We start from the raw sequence: 22,695 nt of genomic DNA, 5'->3' as shown, positions 1-22,695 counted from the left end.
TCCACTCGAAGCAGTAGCCCTGGTCATCCTCAAAGAGCATCGGGAATATCGAAAGGAGGAGTCCCCCTTAGAGCAGGAAAGGCGACGCCGAGGTGCCGCGCAACGATGCAGATTACTTCGAGTCAACGCACGGAATGCCTAACGAGGATCTGCTCCTCCGATGGGTTCCGAGTCGAACCCGAGAGCAGCCTGGCAAGCCTCTCAAAGGCTGCGATTCCGGGATTACGGGCTTCCGATTAAATTACCACGACTGATCTTGACGCTCCCAGGGCGCGAAATATCGATCGCTGTGCTTTGAGCGCGCTTCTTAGATTTCCACTCATACCTTCCGTGCCGACTTGCACCAGACTTCTGACCCAACAGGGAATATGGTCACTCATCCTGAAGAAGCTTTGCGCAAATGTGAGTTCCACATAAGATCCCTTCATGGTTCTATTTAACTTCGAGGGAGAACCCACCCCTTAAAGTCATCCATTTTATCAATTCTTGCATAACTGCTGAATATTGCAGGTGAGAAGGCAATTTGTGTCCCCATAGAAAATGCTCAACAGTTCACCAATGCTTAACACTGATCTACCTTTCTTTACTCTAAACATTTCTTGAAAAGGAACAAGAAAGAAAGAAAAATCGAAAAGAATCTTCCAACAATAACGCAGGGGAGAAATGACGCACCATTGTCGTTCAGCCTGGTAATTGCCAACAAAATGTATCGATAACTGGGACATTTTCCTCGCTCGATCGTCGGGGAGGGGTGCAAAGATGAACCAATTAAGAATAACTGCCGCGCGGCGCAACCGGTGGGGCAAAATTTTATCGTAACCGGATATCGCAAATTACTTCTCCCAGCCCTCTGTTTACCGCTTACGCGAGTTACAATCAAGCCCCGAGAAGCGATTCCAACGCACAAAAGACCATAATTTCAAACGTGATGTAACTTCAGCGACAAAAGCACGGAGGCACGGCGAGCAAGCAGCATCGCGTTTGATAAGAGAGGAGCAACAAGGAGGAAACTCACGCGTTTCAAGCTGTCTCCTTTTAACGTTTACGAGGGAATAATTTCCGCAATCGGATAAAGTGTTGTGTCCTTCGCCAGGAGCAAAAGAAACCGAGGAATCTTCGTTTTCTCGCAGTTTCTTCAAGGTATAATAAATAGAAGAAAATATTCCTGAATGAGGGTCACCTTAGAAGCCTATTTTCGAACCGGGGATCCTCCTCGTGTTTATAGGCCAGGTAAACAACAGAATCGGGAGAATCTCCCTAATAGGGAGACGAGAATTTCGAGCCAGGCACGAAATCCTACAGAACCCAGAATGAACAGTGCGTTCGACGATACACACCGATTCTTTGATCTCGCGCATAATGCACCCCGTCGTCGATCGAGCCCTCGACGTAGTTATCTCGACGAAAGGGTTTCCTTCGATAAAAAAAATAACTTGGATATGTACATTCTCTCTGAAAAGGCAGTGTCGATCAATAAATTTCCCGACTACGTTTTGCACGTAGGCGCCGCGTCGATGGAACGAAATCGCTAGCCCGGAAATCGTTAAAGTCGTCCCCTCCCTTCCCTCGTGTAAATACTCACGCCAGCAGGTGTTTCCTGTATTTAACTGTCTCGAAACTCTCCCTGGGAACGAAAATAAGGACGTGGAGGGATCGTTATAAGAACGTAGGTTAGGCAAAGCTTTCCGAGTATGGAGCTTCAAAGATCTTCGTTTCGAGGTATTCGAATACATTTAGTGGTGACACCAGGGTTGTAGGAAGGAAAATTGCGCATAGACGGGAAAGATAGTTCTATGGGGTAATGGGAGACGGTTATTTTAGAATTGAAGTTGAGCCGAATTTCAAACATTGTTTTCAATAGTTGTAGCATGGTGCATCTTTGATGGAGTGGAGTCGACGTTCCCGCGGCTCAGAGACGACGAGAGTAATCGAGAGCGAGTATTCGGTTCCCCTATCCGGTTCATCAGCATCACGTTCTCCGTTTCTCGGGCATAAAAGGCTGACATCGCGATATACCGCCACCCCCGCGCCGTGCCGAAAGAAAGGACGAGACACCAGTTTCTTAGACGATCACGAAAGCAGCGACTTCAAAGCGTCAACGTCGGAGTTCTTCCTCTTCTTTTTCTCGCTTCGTCCAGCTCGTGCCTCGTCCTCCTTCGTCTTAGTTTTCATCGGCAGGCTAAGGAGGCATGCGCGTTATGATCCGTTTCAACAGATTGCCAAGAAGATGACGCGAACCGAGGTTGGCCTCTCAAAGAACCCGATGAAACCATCCGTTGGTATCACCGTCTTGTGTTTACCCCGGTAAAGAGAGTGGAAGATAAGGGGCGTAAAAGAGAAGAAAGGGGAGGAGAGCAAGATGGCGGGAGAAAGGTGGAAGAGAAACGTTAATGTTGGCCAGAAGATGGAAAGGGGGTCGAGGGGGCTGGCAGGACGCAAATGGGATTGCCTCTCAAATTCCTCGAGGGCTCGTGCCAAGGACGAAGAAAGATTTGAACTTGAAGCGTTCTTCCGTTTGTCTGGCGCGATGGGTTCGATAAAAGGCGCCTCCGTCGTTCTGGTAGCCGAGGGAATTGTCTCGGAAATTAATTCTTTGAAATTAATTCCTTTGAACTTTCGACTCCTCGCCGCAAAACAGCGACGAGGGAAACGTACCGGCGCGGTTCGACGCGGACGTCGCACGCTGTTACTTCCACGGGACGAAATTCTTGGTATTCCAATTCGACTCGAATTAAGAAAAAAATGGACAAAGTGGTCTCAATTTGCTTTCGTAGAACTTATTTATGATTGTAGACTAATCGAGGGTTCGACGGTTCGTGATTTTTAGTAGCGAATTGTGCGTTCTTGCAGGGATAAATGAATATTCCGAGAAATATTAGGCAGTTAGAATTCCTTTGAGAAACAAACAGAGCTGAATTGTCCGATTTATTGCGCGAGACACTCCTTTCGCAAGGGGAACTCGGAATTGTAGTCTGACCGAGTGTGCCAAACAAATTTCGGAGGAGCTACTCTCGTAATTCCTACATCTCTCCGTCCCGTGCTGCGAAAGATTTCCAAAAAGTTACGCTAAGTCTTCGAATCCACCTTAACTCGGACGCTCCTCTAGGCTGCTGGCATAGTGACTGGTGATAAAGAGTCCTTGCAGGGATCTTAAACAAAGTTCGAGACCGTACTATAAGCCACGGGCTGAGCTCAACTTTCGTGGTTGACTAGATAGGGTATTATACCACTGAAATCCCCTCTCGGCGATGTAACAGTTATATTAACCCCTCCTGAGCATAAGAAGGAGTATTTTCGGAGATTGTGGGGCTTGCTTCGGTGGTTTACACACATGATTCTCATTTATTTATTTATTAGTCCAAAGGAGGAAGGGTGATGGACTTTTGGAACCAGATCAGAGAAAATTCTTTGTGAACATACTAATGAGCCCAAAAAGTTCGAATACTTGGAAAAAAAATAGACAACCTAAATTGTCTGATAATTAATTGTTCCCCGAATCAGGAAGCACTCCTGAAGAAGCAACGACGGGGAAACTGTTTGGAAATTTTAATTATTATTTTATCGGGGTTCCGTAGTTTCCGCGTGTTCGAAAACTGCGAAGAAGGAAGAAATCCTCCGATAACCTAATTCCAGCTACACCGTTCCCAACTTGTTCGGCTCAAGTAGACGCGGAAAATTGCTTTCCGCTCGGAACCCGCCTTGGCGCGTATCGCGGCCCGCGTCCGCGGCCTGAAATGTTTTACATGGCCAACTTAACCGAGCTCCGTCGGGCAATCGATGCCGGCAACAAAAAACGAGAGCGGCCGAGAGGGAAAAAATTACTCGCGAAAGGGGCTCGAAAACGGGGACGAATGTTTTCGAGCGGTCGTTGTCTCTCGATAAACGTTCGACGCTCGAGCGTTATCGCGAGCGCTACGGGAGAATTTGGAAACATGACATCTATCATTTCATTCAGACAAACTTCTTCAATGAGCATGGACAGTACGAATACTTATAGGACTGACTGTATATCTGATAGAATGAGTGAGTTTGAATAATAAAGGTGTCTGTTGGGGTCCACTGGGCCCTCTATAGCTCGGGTACCTCGGGCTCGCTGTACCCGTACTGTAGCTGCATTCAAACACAGCTACAACCCCTGAGGGCTAACATAAAATAATTTATGTTTCACTTCGTACAATTTCTCGAAAACTGTTCTTCGTAGAACATCTGCTCGGTGTAATTTCTCTCGCACAGAATAATTTTTGTTTAAATTCCCTCGTGCTTTCTCAAAGAATTTTCCTCATTCTATTTTCCTTCCTATCTTAGGATGCCAAAAATATCGAAACTACCCTCGCAACCATAAGGAATATTCTTCATACGCGATGATACTAAATATAGAAGACCATCAGAAAGTATTTTCACAAACTCCTGTGTATTATCTCAGCCTAGAGTGTTTGGACTAGTGAGATGGGGGCCCGATGCCGACCTCTTCCTCGATTCGAGCAGCTTCCTCGCAAGGACGAGGACCCCTTGCCCCCTCTGCTTGTAATAATTATGATATTCCGTCACGGGGTGGTTTTGATCCCCTCCGGCTAGCCCCCTTTGCTCGCACCTACGTACGCCCACCTTCGACGCGACCCCCCGCGCTCTCGGCCCCCCGGGGGGTTGGGGCGCGGCCGTGTTTGCTCTATCGACCGCCGACGATCCACGAACCCGACCGAAGTTGTCCGAACGCCTTCGTTGGAAGGGCACACAGCGCCGTGTATCTCTCCTCGTCGCGTGCCGCCTCTCTTCCATTCCCTTTCTCTTCTTCTGCTGCGTTTCTTCTCCGGGAGTACCGGGGCACTTCCAAACCTCTTACTTCGTTCCTCGAGCATTCTTCCCCGTTCTTCCGTTTCCTCCCCGCGCGTGGTCCATTCCCGCCTTCTTGGCAGGGACATTTTTTGCTCGAAAGCACTGGGTGCAGTCAAATTGCTCCCGAAATAAACATTTTCTTCGGGAATTAATTCAGGGAAACGGGACTTTTCCTTTCCCAGAGAGCTTAGGTGTACTTTGAGAAACGGAGGAAATTTTGTTGGCTCCACGAATTTGGGGGAAATGGTCACTTGGTGGACCACGTTCAGGGACATTTTTAACGCCTGTACATATAACATAAAATTGTTTTCCTAGCGTTTAAGTTTCATATAAACACGGTGCAAAGGGAAACCTATGAACATGCATTAATTTCCTCAGAATTAATTCCCAAAAGAAGCCTTAATTTCACTTCCCAATTCTCTCGAAGGGGTCGTAAGTATGTTTTAAGAATCTAATTTAAGTTAGTATTTACCAATAACACCTCGTCCAACAATCAAAGAGGAAGATCCGACTTGTACCCCTCCCATAACAATTCTGAAAGAACGACCCATTTTTCGCGGCATTGGCGTCGAGGCGCGAACAGCCCCTAATTAACCAACGACAAAGATTTCGCAGGCGTGCACGTACCCGACGTACTCGATGCTCGCAATTACCCGTGTGTACCGCGACGTAATTAACCGAATACTAACCCTCCCACCCTTGTGCCATTATGTAATCAACAAGTTCGCGTTTTTTTCTCTGAGCGAGTCTCGCGCTATGAATACTAATTACATTCGAACACGCTAAGAGCTACCGATGACTTGGTGACACCGTTCGGTGGCTAATCTCGTTCCACCCGATGTTTCGCTCGATTCCGAAAGGAGATCGAGCAAAAGGAACGCGAAGCTACTAGACGGATAAAGCGCCGCGGACAGGGTAAGCCCCCGGGGGACGATAAACCCGTGTGTACGGTCGACGAAAGCCATCGGTTTCAGTAAAAAGCGAAAAGCCACGGAGGAACGTCGAGAAGGACGTTAAAAAGCGAAACAATGGAAATCCAAACTCCTGGAGAATCGACACGGGCGAATACCTCGAGGATTGCTTGGATAAATTATTTGCACAAAATTCAGGCAATCTAGGATGCATAGGTTGGCTTTAACTGGAAAAATACGTCAGCACAAAAGGAATTGGTGTATAAAATAAATGAAAGTGGAAGAAATGTAATTTTAAATATTATAAATATTATTAATAGTAATCTAATCATCTGTTCTTGAATCGAGCGAATCACTTTACACGATTCTTGTTCGATTCGCACCTGGCCTCTGGAAGGTCGAGGGGTGAGAGAATGCAACGGTGCAGCCCGAGGAAGGTTAGGATAATTGCTGGGGGAAAGGTTGAGGTTGCCACGAGAGTAAATTCAGGGACGGCGTGGTCGGGCGAAAAATGCGAGGAGGGAAAACTCGGTGGGAAGTCGTCGAGACGCTAAGAAGAAAGACAGAGGACAGAGATAGTTGTTCTTCCGGCAGAGGCGAGCTTAAACCGGCTCCTTTATCTCCGTTAACGGTTCCAATCTCGGTGAAAGACGCGCTGTGGGTATCGTTGGTGTCCTTTTTGAGGAAACTCGATCGGACCGGTTACTATGTCGCTTATTCGCAGTTTGTTTCCCTTCCGCGATTGCATCCAGCGTGACGGGAACATCTTGTCTCTGTCAGAAGTTCCTAATAATCGCTGTTGCGCTTTATCATATATCTTTCTTTCGTATCTGGTGTTCTAAACTACATATGATGCCACTACTCTAATGTATCTGCATCGCTAAAAACGTTACACCGCTTGAGTAAATTGTAATAGCTCCTCGAAAATCGCAAACCGTCGCGCGATATTCCAAGGGAAGAAGAGTCTCCACCCCTACCCGCCAACAGTTTGTTGTTCGTAAATATCTGGCTGGTATATTAGCAGCTGCGACGCTTCGAGAGCCCACGACGGTTTTTCCCCGCGCGCAAAGTAGATAAAAATAGCAGACGATGATGCGACCCGCTTCCTCCCCTCGATCCTGCTCGGCTCGTGTTTCTTCCGGTGCTCCAGACAAAAGGGAAACACTTTGCGTAATATCCTCGTTCGTTTCAGCCCGCGCCGCGAGGATTCTTTGAAGTTTCGAGGGAGGAGCGCGCGAACGGATCGTTCCTCGTTTCGAGCCACTCCTGAGGATCGAGTAGCTCGACCTGCGGCTCTCCGCCTCTCTCGGATCGATAGGTTAAATTCAAGATCGCGTGAGAGAGGCCATTATAGGTGGGCACTCCACCTCACTTGTCGGGTAGATGGGTACCAGACGCCGATCACCTCCGATCATTCTTGTTAAACGAGGAGCAATCCACCTCCTTGGAATACCAAGGACCCCGAATCGCAACGAGGATGATTCGCGGAAGCTATTGCCAGCTGGAACGGACGTAAGTCGAGGGACACGTTCCCGGACACGGAGGGAGACGTTAGAACGCCTTCAAGTGCCTGGGCAGTACAGCTGGCCTTAGGAGTGCAAAGGGTTAATTAAATTATGACTATTGACCATTGTAACCAATCGTCGAACGTGATACCAAGGAAAAATGCAACAACAGGAACGGTGAGGACGCCTGAAGTCGCGAACCCGTGATCAGATTGAACGGTCGCGGCACCAACGCGACCGTAATAAGTCAGAAATTTTCATCGTGCGTTTCATCCCTGTCGCCGGGAGGCGACTGCACAATGAAAGTCGATGGTTTTAATTCCGCGGAAGGGTGGATGAGAACAGAAATGAAGAAGAAGCGACAACGCTCGATAGCGCTCGGGAAAATTCATCGCCAGTGTCTGTGTTTCATTTCGACGAGGCCTTCGAGACGTCCAATAAAATACCGCGGAGGAATGACGTTAGGAGCGTCGACTACTCGAAATAATCGTCCCAGGCACGAACGTGGAACTCGTTCCACATTCCGTGGATCAATCTTAATATCGCCTTTCTTTCTTCTCGATTTCTATAAATCAATCGTCTGGGTAATAAATCTTTGTACCTTCCTCCTTTCGGAATCTATGTAATTAATTATACATATATGTATATGATAAGTATGGGGATTTTATGCAATTTATAGCATAGAATAATATGGAAAACACACAATCCTAGTAATTAATATTTAATTCTGCATACAATCTCTAGGCTGAATTATATTTTCCCCTTGTTTTCTTTTACCTATTACCCTTCCTTTTATTACAATTAAAAAATTGTACATTTTCTTACCCTTATAGTCAGCACTCAGATGGCTACGCTACTTCCTATTGCCCTGTAACACAAAACGATCCGAGTCTCATTAATATTATCATCGTTAGCTGTGATACTTGGCGTTCAATTTATCGAGTTGTATATTTATAATGTAATTGCAGTGTAAAGGGTAAAGAATCACCGTCCCCTAGGCTGGTTACTGAAACCGTTCGACGGAATACTTTTTTCGAAGCTCGCTGTGAACGGAGACGGACGTCGATCAAACAGTTCACGGAACTCTCGTGTTACAGCATCTGATTATCTTGACTTTCCAGCGTCGAGTAAGCAGATACCTCTTCGATCGGGATCGCCTTTCTATCGGGTAAAAGTATCGCGACCGTGCTTACCTCGTTTCGCGCTGGATCAGCCTTCGATCGTTGAAAAAATAAAAGAAAAACGAACCAATAACGGATATTAAAGGCACCCCGTATAGACTTTCGTCCCGCTTTTCGGATCTTCGTCTCCCAATATTAGAAAACTTTGCTGCACGGAGCCGAAATGACGCGAAATAAAGACGGTGGCGCTCGCGTTTCGTTTTATTGTTCCCGCTACGCGGAACGGTTCAGGCGCCCATTGACGTTTTAGTTTGCATTCACGTTGCTCTGGGGTTGAGGCGAACGCATCATTCTTCGAGACGGTAGGGGAAGCTGAGATAGGTAGAAATATCACACAGAAAGTAACAGCGAAAGGGCACTCGAATTATGTACGATTTTCAGGTGAATATCTCAATCTCATAAAAATCCTTGATCTCGAAGTACATGAAACGGTCAGTTTACGATGGAATGCCTCGTCTAAAATTTCTCTCTATTTCCATAGAATTGGTTCGTAACGAACCGCAAAAATACTTGAGAGAGAAAGAGGGACTGGTGAATCCAACGCTAGAATTAATATCACCGATATAAAAGGAGCAACGAGCCAGCTGCCAGCACGAACAATTCTCATCCCTTTCCCAAGAAGTTCACCCTTCCACGATTGCTGTTCTCCTTGTCCCTCTCTGTCCACTTAATTTTAGTTTCCCTTATCTACTTTCGTTCCAGGAGAGACACCTTTATCTCCGCGAAAGGTCTCGCTGGAACACTCGTTCCGCAATCATTCGCGATAGCGACGAGGGTCGAACGACCCGTTTCGGGTGTCCTGCTCGTAGCTCGATCGAGCACTCGCGCGCGATTTCTCTCGATCCCAGCGCGGTGAGATCTCGACGAACATAAGAAATCGTTCTCGCAACGGGATGGGTCTGGGCTGGACATTACTTACTCCTGGTGAAAATTTTTTTATTTGGTGGAATTGAGTTTGCAGACCATGTTCTCAAGCTTTGTTGTATAATTTGGAAAGATATAGATTGGCACAGAGTACGAAGAATTGTAGTGTACGTCTAGTGTAGAAATTAAATGATATGCTACACGAATGTTACTATTAGCATTACATAACGACGTTGGTAGGCTTAGTGTTAAAATGAGAAGAGGGAAAAGGATGAAAGCATAAAAGAATATAATAATAGATCAGTCCTACTCTATAGACAATAACACCACCTTAGCAGGATGCAACTTGTCAGTAACAAAAATGATCTTGAAGCAATAAATAGGTACAGACAAATTGCCAAGATTCCTAAGCCCACAGCAATTACTTTTTCACCGAAACGGTGCAAATCTATGGAGTCCAATATAAAAAATTTGCTGGTCCGTGGAATAGGGTCCAGCCTGCTGGTCACTGGACACGCAATGGGACGGATAGTTGGTCGGAGAACGGAGGCGTCACGCTCTCAGGAAAGTTCCATCTCATCAGCCATTAAACAAAGCAGCAGTAGACACAAAGGAGCGTCTGCATTGTCGAGAGGGTAGCTGGCAACGGCTCAAGAGAGAACCAACCCCCGTCGACTAACGTCGAGAGGTGTTTCTGATTAATCTCCGCGGCCCTCTCGCTGTCCCCCCTTCTTTTTCCTTTCGTTTGCGACTCTCTCGCCCTCTCCCTCGGTCGGTGAAGCTTTCAAAAATGCAAAACGTTTCGGGACGAGGGACAAGAAGCCTTTCCCTTCAGCAATAAGACTTGCAACCCTCCACCCCTTTGCGGACGGATAACTTAGGTGACGCAGCAACGCGTCACTATCGCCACCTTCCAACGAGTTCGTCGCGGGAATTTCCGCGCTTTGAATAGTTATCAAGACAGGATGTCTTTCGCCACGGAATGAAAGCATCGGACACGTAACGGATACGTGTGTTCGATATTTCGCGTCGGACCAACAACGAGCCACGCAGCGCAAATAAATTAACGTTTATTCAGCTTCCATCCGCTGGTCAAACTTCCAGCTGCGCTTCCACGCGTTATTAATCGACGGGACCGCTCGTAACTCATCGCTGCGCCCTCTTTACCGTCCGTTCTGCTCCTTCCTTTTTGCGCCTCTCCTATTCGCTCGTCGACGTTCGTATTTTTGCACAGGCGTCGTATTTCAATCGTTCGTTTTCATCGTGGACGCGTTTTTACTTTCGAAAACGTCGACGCCATCGAAAAACGCTTCTAGAGCCCCGGAGATCGCCGGGTACTCGTCAAGGATCTATAGCAGCGGTGCAGGTACAGTCTTTTTCCCACGTGGCGGATATAAAATAAAGTAACGCGAACGCGGGAGTAAAATATCATAGTTCAATCGAGGAGAGGTATTAAATTGGTTCGAGGAACAGCGCTGAACTTCGGGTCGAGGGAAATTATGGTGGTGGGGGAATGTTTCCTGGCGGAATTGATTGTTCGATGTAAATGGTTTGCAGGTGTATTGGAGGCACATGCTTTGGAAAGGGTTTCTGTCAAATTTCGTGAGTCTACATTGACTTGTGTAGAAAATGTTAACTATTAAGGAGAACTCTACTTGATCGAATTTGAAAAAAAATAACAGAAGGGAAAAGACTATGCAAGACAAAAGGCACAAAAATTCATGTAAATGGTTGATTCGTATAAAAAAATGTCTGCAAAGTTTTGTATTCGGACGTCAGCTTGATTACTTTTAAAAAATAGTAGAGTATTTCATCATTTACTTCCAAGCCAGGATGCCCCCTTAAATACCGAAGTAACCATGCCAGAGGCCGCGAATAGGCTATGCAGTCTCGTGACGCGTCCGCGAAAGGTCAGAGGTGAGAATGTAAAATGGTACGTGAGAGGTTACGGTGCACTTCTTTTTAAAGATAATTTGGTCGAACTTTCGCGTGGGCGTGGCAATGAAAGAGGCCAACATAGAAGAACTGGAAGCGAGTAAGAGTGAGGGAAATGGCGATCGTTGAAAATCCTTTTTGACTTTCCTGCGTTCTGTCACGGCCGCGATGATATAAATAACTCGAGACGCGGAATATTCTTAATACCCGAAGAAAAAAATTCCTTATTATCACAGCTGTTGCACTTTTAGTTTTAGCAATCTTCACACGAAACTTACAGAATCGATAGCTGAAGGTACTAAGGTTGAAATGTTTATAGCGGTTGATAGGAAGAAATTTGCTACCAACCGAGGATAATTCACAATGTTCCCCTCAATTTCGCTGGTCGTAGACGCGTGTAGCTCCTTAACGAGATTTACGACCGCAGGAAATTTGTTCAAGAATTGCCATATTCGGGTCGGTACATATTTGATCGTCTGTTCCCGCCTAATGGCGGAGGCTCACCTGCGCCGCGGTGCGTGTCGGAGGGAAATGCAAAGCAAACCGACAGCGAGAAGGAGAGCGCGGCATCGATCGCGATAGGACGTCGACCGATTGTGATTAGCTGGCTTCGACGTCCAAACAGGTAATTCCTGACGCAGGACGTGCAACCCAGGCACGCGAATCGCAACAACGCCGATGGCGCTTACGCTACATGCCATGAACCGGAACATGAGCTTCAAAACTCAACAATTCAAAACCTAGGTAAATGTTTTAAAGAAAGGACCAATGAACATTACAAAGAAATTGCGTTGGTTTTATTCGTTATCTACTGTTGGAGTAAAATACTGCCCATCTCCGAACCAGCATCACCTACGGGTGAAGCGAGCCGATAGTGGATAGGGGGAAACGGTGATCTCTCGAGAGACTTTAATGACCGCACCACCGAATTCCATAAACCTGCAAGATATTGGATTATATCGCCGCTGCTGTACAGCTTTCATGATCGTGTTCGAATTTTAATGGCCGCATTTCGTGTAACGCGCACGACACGACTTGGGGCGCCTGCCACAGTAATTCCCAACCTTTATAGTCTAACGTGTCGTAGCCCCGAGCGAATCGTGGTTGACCAGGTTTTTTTTTTACAAATTAAAGTAACGTCGATAGCGTTCGATTCAAAATCTTTTACCGCTTCTATTCAAGGCGAAAACCTCGTGTTGTTTGACACGGATATGAATTCATGTTTGAATTATCAACAAGAAAGAAAATGAAGGATTCCTTGGTACAATTTAGAAGAGTGTTTAAAAGTTTCCACTGGTATTTGACCACGACTGGGAACCCCTGGTCAGCTACAAGGCTCGACTATCGCGAGAGGTTACCCCTCAGGGCTTTACGATATCGCAAAACGCCCCTGGATCCGTTTAAGTGCGATGGACGTCGCAAGCTTTACGATCGTCCTAGAGCAGACGGCCCACTTTCGCCATATTACAAATCGTTTCCATTTTCCATGCCCGGGTCTAGCATTCCTCGCGGCCTTTCCAGGATCCTTGACGCGAGAACCATCTCATAAAGATGTAATTTACTTACATACGTAATCAAAATCGGCCTCTTCCTGATCTCGAGACAGTCTAATAATTTCTACAGGACAGAGTACCTTCCCCTCGAGCCGTGCAACCGACCCCACAACGCCAATTTCGCGAAAAACATTCGACTTGAACCGCAAGACAAAGTCGTCCTTAGTTCTTGCGGGAGTCACGAAGCCGACAACGCGACTTGTACCGCGGGAAACTATTACTCGGCGGTGTACCCTGCAATTACTCGTCTGGGAAAGGAGTGCAACATTTAGCGGTCGTATCGTTCGCGCTTCCAAGTTGGCGAGGAAGTTTAAGTGTAGGGTAACTTTGGAATCCTGACTGCTGATTAGGCAATTAGTCCCCGTGACGTGTCCTTAAACAGAGTTTAAGCCTCTAAGAAAATTCGCGTAGTTTAACTCGAAGCTCTCCGGAGCGCGAGTAGAGCAGACGAGTCGATTTGGGATGGAAAATAATTCGAACTGTGGACAAAGCCACTTAGACATTTCTGCGATTCACTGTGAGTAGAGGAAGCTCCTTTGAAGGAAGCCTTTGCAAACGATACGCATTATATCGCGAAATTCTACTACCTATTATTATCTTGTAACGGGGTACCAAACGAGCCATTTTCGCCGAAACCCATCGCTCCGACTACACGCGGAAACAATCCCTTCTACGAAAGGAAGCTTGAAAACCGCAGCGGCCACCTTATATGCAAATTGAACGGTCACGATCGTATCCACGCCGAAGTAGCCTGCGGGGAAAAGCGAGGCGGACCATCAGTGAATAGATAACTACGTAAGGTTCTTCTCTCATTAAGGATTTATTTATCGCGATGCTGCCGCCTCGATACGACTTCTCCAATTTCTTAATCTTAAAGCCTTAAATAAACATATTTGCGTATCAAAACGTTAAGAGTAGTAGAAGCTTATATAGAGAGAATTATCGAAACTCCAACAATTCCAGCATTTTCAATAAATTTGTATCTATCAAAGGTGACTTCTTTTTGATTAAAAAACAGTGCCTCCAGGACTTCTCCCCCACCTCATTTCCAACCCTGACTTTTCTACCGAGACTGAACTAAGGGGGCTTGCACTCAGCTCCATTCCGTCGATGGTCCGTACGGTAAAGGTCGCGTTGTGTTTAACCAGCCAAGCATCCGAGCGAGTGTTTTATTGTTCGTTTTATTTTTTGTAGGGGAAAAAGCGCGAGTTCGACTCGAAAACGCAAAAATATCTGCTGATCGAGTTGCAGGAATCCCATTCAGTATTAATAGCTCGATATCGCCGACAGAGGGGAAACAAGCCTCGGAACGCTTTGGAAAAAGTTCCCAGTCATATATTCGGTGTGTCTAAATTAACTGACGTTGATCAAGTCCGCCGTTTCGAGATAGCCGGACGAACGCTGGGGGTCGATTCCGTGGCGGTCGAAGCAGAAAAGTTAAATTAAATTCTACGCGCGGGCCATTTCGGTTCGTTTCAGTTTCAGCGTCACGCATGCAATAGACGAGCTGGGCCGTAACGTACGCTTATGGCGGTCGTTTTCATAATCCTGCTCCCGAAGGCCTACTATACACTTTTACGATAATGGCCCGACTATAAAATTTTCCACGCGCGTTAGTCACTCCCTGAAACATTCTCAAGGCAAAACGCGATTTCGAACAACCTTCCAATCTCCTCTTTTTTAATCAACTCACCTGATTACGGGAGATTCGCTACGATTTCGCTCCTTGGTATCGATGATTATTCTCTGGAGAAGTGACTGTGGTTTTTGACTAACAAATGACGTAATAAAGTTGTAAAAATAAAGAAGTGTAGTTTCAATGGATAACTTTTAAAGCATATCAAGAATTTCTATAAATACATCAAATAAAATTAGTCCTTACAAAGCTGTGCGAGACGCTAAGTAAGGCTGAAGCTTCATTTGACGAGAAAAGAAAATGAAAAAATTTGACAGAGGACTCCGAGGCTTGCACCCATGCACAGTAGCACTTTAGATTGCTACTTTCCATAATCCAGCTCCGCCCTCGTCGCACTGTCCCGTTTTTTACGACCGCGACCAGCATAAAATTTCATCCGCGGAGATTTTGTTCGTTTTGCGAAACAACGGGGGAAGAAGGTGCGAAGAACTGTCTGGCACGATAACTCGAAACGCGCCAGTGGCAAAAGGTCGCGCGGACATTATCCTCGGTCCATCCTTGTAACCAGAACGCGAGGGTGGTTGCACCAGGGATGATGCTGAGGCCAAAAAAAATAAGAGTAGTAGAGGGAGAGAGACACTCTTACAGGAGGAAAAAGCAAGAGAAATGTGAACTACGAGTTTACGGGGAGAAGAATGAGAAAATGCGAAGGGGAGAAAATTAATGAGACGGGACGAAGGAGGGTGACAGTGTACAGGATGTACCTTAATACCGTGTGGCTGAAATTATATTGTTTCGGTGTAACTGTCTCCTTGCTTGTTGCGGTCCAGCAATTCTTCCCCACCAAGCAGAAATACTATGCTCGAGTAATTTTTGCTACACCCACATTCCAACAGCCACCCTGTACGTCTACTTTGATGGATTCTTAGGAACTTTCGTGGGAAAAGTAAGGAAGTAGTTACTAAACTTCTATCCCCGAATAGGATGATTCCAAATGTACGTTGATGTCAGGAAGGAACGAAATTGTTCTGAAAATCTTCGTCGACCCCGCCCGATGTAAAACGCTCGACAATCGCGAAATCAGAGAAATGGTCGTCCAAAGAAAGACGGTTCAAAGAGTTTCCGGGGCTGACGTCGAAGAAGTCGCGAAGCCCCGTCTGTCCGTCGCGTCGTGGCTGCGACCTCTTCAGGGACGACTGAATAATATAGAGGGTCGTCGCAGCTCGAGGTCGAGCAACCTGTATCCTCGCACCCTCCTTCGAGCACCGCTAGTCTGGGATAGTTGTGAATAACGATGCCCGAGGGAGAAGCAACCCCTTGTTGGTATCGTTGTGCTAGGTAACCGGACCAGCCACCGACCCTCTCGTGATCCGACACTTCCTTCACGCAACCCTCAGACTAGACTGACGTACAGTTCTAGGTGTAGTCCAGTCTGTACCATAATACATTAATGCAAACCAAGTTTAAATTTTCCTCGCCGTGCTACGCATAAATTCTACGCTACTTGTTGTTAATAACGACACAATAAAAACATATATGCTAAAAATCGACTTTTAAAGATTATCCCCACAGTCGTATCGAACGCGACTGGACTATCCGCTACTTTCATTGAACTACACGCCACATTTCCTTATTCGAACGCCCCGGAAAACGTTCGCGCTGCGATACCATCGCGAAATGGAGTACTTATCGGGAGGGAGTCGGTTCTTACTCTACCCTTCAGTTCTCCGCCACCGCGGTATCGCGAGAACTTGCTGCGACGAGACTATGTGCAGAGGGGTGGAGGCGGTGGAGTCAGGAAACCGAGTAAGAGGAAGTTTTATCTGAGAAGACGCCCGAACGGAGTCAACGGACCTCGACTCCCTTCCCACCGAGCTGATATTTTTCAGTAGCTTCCTCCTTCGCTCGCGGATGATTAACACGTTCGCCACCCACCCTTGGAGAACCATCCGCCATAAACCACGCTACATCCGCAGTAACTAATGTACTGCGTCGAATGAAAGATCTAAAGACTTTCTTCTCAAGAAAAGAAATGAGAAATGTAGTACAACATTTTCTTTTTCCAGGACATTTCCACTCGTTCCTTCGCTAAGTGCAACTGTCGATTTTCGGAGGGATCGAGGTAAGAATTGTAAGTAATTGCTTTCCAAAAGGTTAAATGATTTTTTTATTAGCGAGACAAGTAACCCTTACAGACCTGAATGTTTCTTCTCATACTGATGTAATTCAAAATCTGTACACTGTCACGTTTCCAATAATCGATCGCAATGGAAACACTTGTTTACATCAGGCGAAACGCAGCTTGAGAAACGCTGATCGCGGATAATAGAACGAGGCGCGGAAGCGAGGCATTCTGACACTACATATTTAGTCGAGGAAGACAAAAGGAACCGGTTGCACGGAAATGATGTCGAACTATGGGAGTGGATGAGCGAGAAAGGTAAGAGGGTGGAAAACTTAACAATACCCGCAGACCGAGACGGAACCGTGTGGAGTAGGACACCCAAGAGGGATTGGAAGGGAAAATGGCGAGAGAAGGGAAGGACGAAGTGCCACTAAAAGTGTCATCCCTCATTCCCTGTACTATTTAACGGCGTGTAGAACCAGATACAAGCTCTATACATATACACCGCTTTCCACGGAGGCAGCAAACGCTCTGCATACTGGGTGACCTGTAAAAAGTGTTATCAGTTGCTTTCATAAAATCTATCGAAGATGTGAAATTTTTTCAATAAATATAGAGGGTACGAATACCCTTGGGAAATAATCAGAAATAAAACATTATAAATCTTGAATAAAACATTCGTTACAGCGAATCCATTATTCAGTCACTCCTACAAAATTTGTAGTGTCCTAAGAGATTAGACCACACGTACCATTTTATCTTCAGGACAAGCAAAGTCTATCTCTTAATTGTAGTCTTCGAGAGAACAGCTTGTAAAGCTTTATACGGAACACCCTGTAGATATTCTTGTGTATACGTATATATACATGAAAGAGGCACCGACTGGCCATTTTCTTGCGCAACACCTCCAAGTTTCACGGGCACTCGGCCAACGTGCCATTCCTCTGCGAATTCCGAATCCTCTCTCGACACCTACAGAATTATCGCGGCTCGCCTTCCGTTTTACAATTCCCGAAGGATTCGTGGAAACGCGGAACGGATACTTATTTTCCTAGGGAAATGACGAGGGAACGAGGCCCTCGAGTGGCTCTGTGGAAATTCATTGGAGACATTCGAAAGTCCTTTATGGTTATACGTCGTGTACATATTCGCGAGCGAACCAAGTCTTCTGATTTTAATGGATCCCTGTAACTCAAGCTCCCTTATTAAGATGTTTTGATTCTGATACTGGTCTTCCATTTGAATGAAACCAATTTGCGGTCTAAATAACTCTGTTTAACATTTCGCCGTGATATTTGTTGATAATACTCGTTGAAAATCATGAATCGTATCCCCTGAAATGGGCGACTGCAAACGGACGAAAAGGGAAACATCGAAAGATCGCAATTACCATCGAGGTGGCACAAGCGAACAAGAAGAGCCGTGCAAAGTCGTTGCGGTAATTAAGTAAGAAACTGAACCGTTCCTTGGAAACAGGACCGCGGTTCTGTTCACCTTCAATTACTGCTTTTGTAGTAAAAAATCACCGCGGATTGCGGCTTTGCGAGCGAGCGGGCACAATGCACCCCCCCGCCCCGCAAAAGAACGAATTAACTTCCTCGAGGGACAATCACGCTCCGATATTAACGATTCCTTCCGACTATTGCGACTGCGGACGAAATTCGGAAACAAAGACCACGTTTTATTCTTTCAACCTTTTTAAAAAATTCTGCATACACGAGTGTGCACGTACGTGTACAAGTGTACGCGTGTTGAGCTCTGGTTTGCTTTGTATTTCGAGGAATGATTTATTTAAAAAAAAATTAAATTTTGTACGATAAATCGCGTAACGTTGAATTCAATTTTTAATGGACTTCTGTATGTGTGGATCTGTGAAAGAAACATAAAATTTGGTACGAAGAATTTAAATGCATAGAACATTGATGCAATCAAAGTGACAGTTTGATGATGTTTGTGAAGACGTGAATTTTGATTACTGAAAACAAGAGTTCCCTCGGTGCTTCGCAGCATGGATTCCCCCCTCCCATTACATTAATCCGCCAAACTCGTATTATAATTCCGTTCCAAGTTTTATTACGGTCCTTTGCGTCCGTTAAACTTCCTTAACCCAGGTTCAACGGGGCAGCGTGAACTTTTGCGCGACGACGCGTTTCAAATTCACTAAAGAATGGCAACCGTAATCGAGAAAACTCGACGAGTGCCGCCCTGCTGGAACCAAACTTCTCGGTTCGTTCGTTTGCACCTGTTCCTTATTTACCGCCTCGAACACGCTTCCTAAGTTTAACGTCTGAACACTTCTCGAAATTAATACCAACGTTGCGCCATGGAATAATTCCTCTACCTTAGCTCGGCTGTACCGTCTCTTTCCAATATATTCTAAAATAAACATGCTTCTACCAACTATCACCAGAGCTAGCTATTTTCGAACATTGTCATTTCAATCAACGCGGTATACACTTTCAAAGAGACAGCTATCCCTTTTCCCTCTCTAGGGTCGCTCTGTCGATGGATGTTCGCGGGGAGCAGAAGTCACCCTTTCGAAAGCACTTGCTCGCGATAGGTGGAGGAAAAGTAGACAGTGTAATCGCGATTTCCATCAGACGACGTTTAAGGCACCGAAGCAAAGACGTCTACGCTCCCAGCGGCGACGACAGAAGCGAGCCACCCTTTGAGGAGCGAGGGATGAATGGGAGGGGTTCCGCGAGAGAAGCGGAGGGACGAGCAACGCAAGGGTGGAGTCGACGAGGGGATTGGAGAAGGACGCCTCCTACGGTCGACTTATTCAAATGAGCCGATAGATTGAGCCACGAAGGTGCCATTTGTTTCTTTCTTCGAGTCGTTTCGCTCCCGTACTTCTTCGTCGCGAGTTCCCCGAGTCTGAACTGAAAATAATGTTACGGTGGTTGGCGTACGATCCAAGAATCTTGGAAACGTTGTTCCACACATTCCCGGAAAAAGAAGAAAAAACCGTGGAAATGGATGTAGATGTTTCGTTTCATCCCTCGGGGTGATCCTCGAGGAATGGCTGATGGAGATTCCTTTGTGTCAGTCGTTTGAACTCGTTGGCACCTTTATTTATAGGTATACATATGTTTAGGGACATTCAGGTTGAAGAATTTAGGATTGCAGCATCGAAGGCTTAGCTTCGCCATCGCTGCCATCGAAGAGCTTCTAATTTTATTTCTGCTTCCAACAAGAAACCAATCTAGCCTACAGCCTTTTCGTCCGCCAGGAACTTACGAGTTATTCGGGTGGGCAGTTTTAAGTGTCTCGACCTGTACATAAATCGTGTATCTAATCAAATTTATCTGTGCCGTCGCTTTTCCTCGCAGCAGCGACCAGGAACGAGATCGGATAACGGTCGATCGACGACGGAAGCCGCTGGATAGGTTGGCAGCGTTAACGAGAGCCGGACAAGCCGTTGAAAATAAATTCGACGGCGAACGGGAGAGGAGGAAGGCTGGAAAAAGAATAAGGAAAGAGAAACTAAAAGATTGCAACGGACTGAAAGAAGGTGGGGGAGGGGAACGGGCATTCCGTCCGATTTTCCGCGTCATTTCTTCGCATCCGCTGCGATAGGAAATTTTCTCGAGTTCAGCCGTGATACGACGAGGGGAGAAATCAGTCGACCAGACTCGAATCGGCGGCTCGTCCGCAGTAACGCGGCGGAATCCAACGGTACACTCTCTTCGTCGATCGTTTTCTACGTCTCACTTGCACCTTTTCCCTTCGTTCATCGCCCGCGGCTACATTTCTCTCTCTATTTGTCCCTGTTCCGTTTTACCCTGGTTCACCCGTGTCGAACCTTGGCCGCAAACGTAAAAATCGATGCCCAGAACGGAGACCCTTCTTTCTTTGTTTCTGTGAGGGCTGTTTGTTTCCCTCGGTGGTGCGCGACAGTGGCTCGGAACGGACGTGTCGGATCAGGGCTGCACGACTTAAATGTATCTACAGGGTAAATCGATCGCGGTCGGAGTTACTCGAGAAAAAGTAAAATTGATGGACAATATTCTGCGGAGGAGGGCTCTTCCGAAAGGAAATCATCCCTACCACTGAGAGACGATGGTGTAGATACATATTATCTCATCGGGTGTATTCTATCGCTAAGTATGAGTTGATATTTCGAGGTACACGGTTCCTATCCCTCTAAAACATTTCTGACCTTAATAAATACCCAATTGAATCGAAACAAGTTTACTTTTAGAGCTCCGATACAAATTTTCATGCCACGACCTGTAAAATTGGTAGGATTAAATTGTTCCCGCGGCAGGAAACGTCGATTCCCCCGAACTTTTACCGCTCGTTACCCCATTTTTCTGACTCATCTATTCACGGAGCGGGTGAATTACTCCCTCCCGAAGTACGAGAAAAGGGAACCATGTGGAGGTCTTTAGAAATCGAATGAACGATCGCAGGAACCGTTGGAGTTCGACGAGGAAACTTCGTACTCCCAACGATTTCCGTTCCCCCGGCGCGAAACCACATCCTGAATAAAATAATAGGACACCCTTGCTCGAGCCATCCACGTGAAATATACAGAGTGTCCAGTAACTGTTGATACAAGTGAAAAGGGGGTGATTCTACGTGAAAAAATAAGTCGAATGGGTAACATTTTTAGTAATTTCTGTAATAATAAACTTTATCGTTACTTCAACATTCTATTTTATTACGCTTTCTTAGGATCATCCCCTTTTCGTTCGCTTGTACCAGCAGTTATAGGACACCCTGTACATAGGACATTTTCGCCAGGACCCTTCTTCCATCGTACGAACGAGGGGGGAGGATCCAGCAGGAGACGAGGAATTACCGCGAAGAAGCCGTGGGTGCCTCTGCGCCGGAAGCGGTCAGACGCTATGTAAACACACACGTGTTTGCAAACGAGCATCTGGAGCTCGCTTGAAACGTCTATCCGGTGCCCAGGTAACTTTACACCGACTCGTAAAGAAGAAGAAAAAAACGAGACCGAGTCTTCCCGCTGACCGTGAGGAAAAGCATCTCCCTGTTTGCGGTGAACCTCAAGCGTGAGGATTGGTGCGCTAACTGCGTTACTTTCCGCGATCAATGTTCACCTGGCGAATGCAGTTCTCGAAAGAAACAACGTAAAATTGTTTCGATTAATAATTGTTCGATTTTACTGTTCCATAAGTACTGAAGCAAATACGTAAACAAACACTCGCAACTTGTGCTCGCTTGGTTATCTACAAAATTCTCGAACATTATTGGAATAGTGCAACCGCTGAATTAATATCGCGATTATTCCCTGGTCTCCGTTTGTTTCGATCGTTTAGTCGTATTTAATGAGAAATCCCGGCTACTCTACGATCGGGGTCGAGCGTTCCATCCCTTACATGAAAACCTGGCAAAGAACTCGCCGCTACAGCCGCCCGATAAAGTTTCTACCTTATTACCTGGCTCAGAGGCGGGCGAACTTTCCCTCTGAAACGTCGACCAAGAGGGAGACGGCCGTATATCCGTAAAGGAATTACGTTTCTGGAAGAAATGAAAACGCAACTTTCGATCGCGTCGACTTCCGTCGGAACCAACGCTTCGGAGAACACAGCAGAGATGAATTCCTATTGTTCAGCAATTTTTTATAAGAACGAGATGGAGTTTTTAAATTACTTTTCCATGGCTCTGAGGGATATAAAATGGGAACTTGAACTTTTCCATTGAATTTGAAGAAATCCTGGAAGGTAGCTTGAACGAAGATTGTTTTGAATGCATGGTTACATGACCTGAGAGTCGTTTAAAAATTATAATTGGTTGGGAAAAGTATAGAATTAATTCGAACAGAAAGAACCATGTGTTTAATTGTTTTATTACTAATGCGATTAATTTTATTCTCACCAGGAAAAGATGTTCAGTGAGAGTCGAATTGAGTGAGACATTTGGTCAGCCATCACATACACATTGCATAGTAATACATTATAAACATAACTTATGTTATAACATATTACAATAATAATATATGCCTGTAAACTTTGACTGGTCGTTCGTGTTATTTTTACTCGAGATAACAGAATCGTTGTTTTAACACAAGCCTGATCTTTCTTCCGCACAGCAATACATCCTATTTATACAATTCGACGTTCCTAGCGTCCCAGTGCTCGCTTCTTCCCCGAGTTCGAGTAAGAAGTCGCTTTTCAGCCCCG

General features: G+C 46.0%; 1 protein-coding gene across 15 annotated transcripts in view; it reads right to left on the bottom strand.

Annotated features, from left to right (window-relative positions):
• The window catches only part of LOC128877005 (protein turtle-like), a 213,708-nt gene that overhangs the window by 144,729 nt on the left and 46,284 nt on the right, over positions 1-22,695 (bottom strand). For 12 of the 15 annotated variants that reach the window (XM_054123904.1, XM_054123917.1, XM_054123905.1 and 9 more), the window contains one exon: positions 8,075-8,117. The exons of the other annotated variants lie outside the window; for them this stretch is intronic. The gene's annotated coding sequence lies outside the window, so the exon portion shown is untranslated. The remainder of the gene's footprint in view (positions 1-8,074; positions 8,118-22,695) is intronic. 15 annotated transcript variants of the gene reach the window in all.

Source organism: Hylaeus volcanicus, chromosome 5, assembly GCF_026283585.1.
Source record: "Hylaeus volcanicus isolate JK05 chromosome 5, UHH_iyHylVolc1.0_haploid, whole genome shotgun sequence".
NCBI classification, from domain to species: domain Eukaryota; kingdom Metazoa; phylum Arthropoda; class Insecta; order Hymenoptera; family Colletidae; genus Hylaeus; species Hylaeus volcanicus.
This window is presented reverse-complemented; position numbering and strand designations above follow the sequence as displayed.